The sequence below is a fragment of the Mirounga leonina genome, unplaced genomic scaffold (genome assembly GCF_011800145.1).
Source record: "Mirounga leonina isolate KUSES-001 unplaced genomic scaffold, KU_Mleo_1.0 Mir_493, whole genome shotgun sequence".
Taxonomy (NCBI): Eukaryota; Metazoa; Chordata; class Mammalia; order Carnivora; family Phocidae; genus Mirounga; species Mirounga leonina.
This window is the reverse complement of record NW_023270780.1, coordinates 3,746,763-3,751,268: the sequence shown is the minus strand read 5'-3', so window position 1 is coordinate 3,751,268 and position 4,506 is coordinate 3,746,763.

Sequence of the window (4,506 nt, the reverse complement as noted above, 5' to 3'; positions counted from 1 at the left end):
TGCTTTTCTTTTTCAACATTCCTCTGGCTATTCGGGGTCTTTTCTGGTTCCATACAAATTTTAGGATTATTTGTTCCATTTCTTTGGAAAAAGTGGATGGTATTTTGATAGGGATTGCATTGAATGTGTAGATTGCTCTAGGTAGCATTGACATCTTCACAATATTTGTTTTTCCAATCCATGAACATGGAACGTTTTTCCATTTCTTTGTGTCTTCCTCAATTGCTTTCATGAGTATTTTAGAGTTTTCTGAGTACAGATCCTTTGCCTCTTTGGTTAGATTTATTCCTAGGTATCTTATGGTTTTGGGTGCAATTGTGAATGGGATCGACTCCTTAATTTCTCTTTCTTGTGTCTTGTTGTTGGTGTATAGGAATGCCAGTGACTTCTGTGCATTGATTTTATATCCTGCCAATTTACTGAATTCCTGTATGAGTTCTAGCAGTTTTGGGGTGGAGTCTTTTGGGTTTCCCACATAAAGTATCATATCATCTGCAAAGAGTGAGAGTTTGACTTCTTCTTTGCCAATCTGGATGCCTTTGATTTCTTTTTGTTGTCTGATTGCTGTGGCTAGGACTTCTAATACTATGTTGAATAGCAGTGGTGATAGTGGACATCCCTGCTGCATTCCTGACCTTAGGGGGAAAGCTCTCAGTTTTTCCCCCTTGAGAATGATATTCACTGTAGGTTTTTCATAGATGGCTTTTATGATATTGAGGTATGTATCCTCTATCCCTATACTCTGAAGAGTTTGGATCAAGAGAGGATGCTATACTTTGTCAAATGCTTGCTCTGCATCTATTGAGAGGATCATATGGTTCTTGTTCTTTCTTTTGTTGATGTATTGTATCACGTTGATTGATTTGCGGATGTTGAACCAACCTTGCAGCCCAGGGATAAATCCCACTTGGTCGTGATGCATAATCCTTTTAATGTACTGTTGGATCCTATTGGCTAGTATTTTGGTGAGAATTTTTGCATCCATGTTCATCAGGGATATTGGTCTGTAGTTCTCCTTTTTGATGGGGTCTTTGTCTGGTTTGGGGATCAAGGTAATGGTGGTTTCTTAAATGAGTTTGGAAGTTTTCCTTCCATTTCTATTTTTTGGAACAGTTTCAGAAGAATAGGTATTAATTCTTCTTGAAATGTTTGGTAGAATTCCCCTGGGAAGCCATCTGGCCCTGGGCCTTTGTTTTTTGGGAGATTTTTGATGACTGCTTCAATTTCCTTAGTGGTTATAGGTCTGTTCAGGTTTTCTATTTCTTCCTGGTTCAGTTTTGGTAGTTGATATATCTCTAGGAGTGCATCCATTTCTTCCAGGTTATCTAATTTGCTGGCATAGAGTTGCTCATAATATGTTCTTATAATTGTTTGTATTTCTTTGGTGTGGGTTGTGATCTCTCCTCTTTCATTCATGATTTTGTTGATTTGGGTCATTTCTCTTTTCTTTTTGATAAGTCTGGCCAGGGGTTTATCAATCTTGTTAATTCTTTCAAAGAACCAGCTCCTAGTTTCATTGATCTGTTCTACTGTTCTTTTGATTTCTATTTCATTGATTTCTGCTCTGATCTTTATGATTTCTCTTCTCCTGGTGGGTTTAGGCAGTATTTGCTGTTCTTTCTCCAGCTCCTTTAGGTGTAGGGTTAGGTTGTGTACTTGAGACCTTTCTTGTTTCTTGAGAAAGGCTTGTATTGCTATATACTTTCCTCTTAGGACTGCCTTTGCTGCATCCCAAAGATTTTGAACAGTTGTGTTTTCATTTTCATTGGTTTCCATGTATTTTTTTAATTCTTCTTTAATTTCCTGGTTGACCCATTCATTCTTCAGTAGGATGCTCTTTAGCCTCCATGTATTTGAGTTCTTTCCGACTTTCCTCTTGTGATTGAGTTCTAGTTTCAAAGCATTGTGGTCTGAAAATAGGCAGGGAATGATCCCAATCTTTTGGTACCGGTTGAGACCTGATTTATGACCTAGGATGTGATCTATTCTAGAGAATGTTCCATGGGCACTAGAGAAGAATGTGTATTCCGTTGCTTTGGGATGGAATGTTCTGAATATGTCTGTGAAGTCCATTTGGTCCAGTGTGTCATTTAAAGTCTTTATTTCCTTGTTGATCTTTTGCTTAGACGATCTGTCCATTTCAGTGAGGGGGGTGTTAAAGTCCCCCGCTATTATTGTATTGTTCTCGATGTGTTCTTTGCTTTTGTTATTAATTGGCTTATATAATTGGCTGCTCCCATGTTAGGGGCATAGATATTTACAATTGTTAGATCTTCTTTTGGATAAGCCCTTTAAGTAGGATATAGTGTCCTTCCTCATCTCTTATTGCAGTCTTTGGCTTAAAATCTAATTGGTCTGATATAAGGATTGCCACCCCAGCTTTGTTTTGGTGTCCATTAGCATGGTAAATGGTTTTCCACCCCCTCACTTTCAATCTGGGGGTGTCTTTGGTTCTAAAATGAGTCTCTTGTAGACAGCATATCGATGGGTCTTGTTTTTTTATCCAATCTGATAGCCTGTGTCTTTTGATTGGGGCATTTAGCCCATTTACATTCAGGGTAACTATTGAGAGATAGGAATTTAGTGCCATTGTATTGTGTGTAAGGTGACTGTTACTGTATATTGTCTGTGTTCCTTTCTGGTCTATGTTACTTTTAGGCTCTCTCTTTGCTTAGAGGACTCCTTTCAATATTTCTTGTAGGTCTGGTTTCGTGTTTGCAAATTCCTTTAGTTTTTGTTTGTCCTGGAAGCTTTTTATCTCTCCTTCTTTTTTCAATGACAGCCTAGCTGGATATAGTATTCTTGGCTGCATATTTTTCTCATTTAGTGCTCTGAATATATCCTGCCAGTCCTTTCTGGCCTGCCAGGTCTCTGTGGATGGTTCTGTTGCCAATCTAATGTTTCTACCATTGTAGGTTACAGATCTCTTCTCCCGAGCTGCTTTCAGGATTTTCTCTTTGTCCCTGAGACTCGTAAGTTTTACTGTTAGATGTCAGGGTGTTGACCTATTTTTATTGATTTTGAGAGGGGTTCTCTGTGCTTCCTGGATTTTGATGCCTGTTTCCTTCCCCAAATTAAGGAAGTTCTTTGCTATAATTTGCTCCATTATACCTTCTGCCCCCCTCTCTCTTTCTTCTTCTTCTGGGATCCCAATTATTCTAATGTTGTTTCATCTTACGGTATCGCCTCTCTCTTGAATTCTGCCCTTGTGATCCAGTAGTTGTTTATCTCTCTTTTTCTCAGCTTCTTGATTTTCCATCATTTGGTTTTCTATATCACTGATTCTCTCTTCTGCCTCATTTATCCTAGCAGTTAGTGCCCCCATATTTGATTGCACCTCATTAATAGCCCTTTTGATTTCTACTTGGTTAGATTTTAGTTCTTTTACTTCTCCAGAAAGGGTTTCTCTAATAACTTCCATGCTTTTTTCAAGCCCAGCTAGTATCTTTAAAGTGATGATTCTGAACTCTAGATCTGACATCGTACTAATGTCCGTATTGAGTAGGTCCCTGGCAGTCGGTACTACCTCTTGTTCTTTTTATTGAGGTGATTTTTTCCATCTTGTCATTTTGTTCAGAGGAGAATAGATTAATGAGAGAACAAAATGCTAACAGGGTAACAACGTTCCCAGAAAATATACTCTAAACAAATCAGAAAAGACCTGAAGTGGTGGGAAAAGAAAGGGAAAGAGAGAAAAAAGAAAAAGATAACGATAAAGATAAAAACAAACAAAAACAGAACAAAACAACAACAAAAAAAACAGAATGTGATCATATATGATCAGGCTGGTATATAGATCAGTGCCACACACTAGATTTTGGGTGTATTTGGTCTGTTAGAAGAAAGTGCCTCCCAAAATTTTAAAGAAAGAAAAACTTATATATGTACAAATATAAGGGTTGATATGATGAAGGGATGGAATATGACTGTAAAGATGGAAATTATAAAAAATCTTATAAAAGGAATTGATAAGAAGTTGTTTGAAAAAAGAAAGAAGAGGATTTTAAAAAAAAGAGAGAGAGAGAGAGAAAAAAAGGAGAGAATGTGATCAGGCATGGGAGTTGAGAAAAACCATACAAGAGAGATAAAGGGTATATTTTGATCTGTTAGAAGAAACTATCTCAAAATTTTAAAGAGAGAACAACTTATATATATATGCCCAAAATACTGGTAACTACCATGAAGGGATAGAATATGACTCAAAAAATGAAAAATAAAAATGAAAAATAAAGATTTTTTTTTTAAAAAGGGATTGATAAGATGTTGGTTGAAAAAGGGAAAAAGAAAAATTCAAAAAAAAAAGTTAAAAAAAATTAACTTTGAAAAACTAAAGAATCTTGGTAAAAAAGCCATGAATTCTATGTGCATTATTCCCCTAGCGCTGGAGTTCTGCCATTCTCATTGATCGGTAGACTTGGTCTTGGCTGGCTATTCTCACTGATCTTCTGGGGAAGGGGCCTGTTGTCGTGGTTCCCAAATGTCTTTGCCGGAGGCAGAATTGCCCCG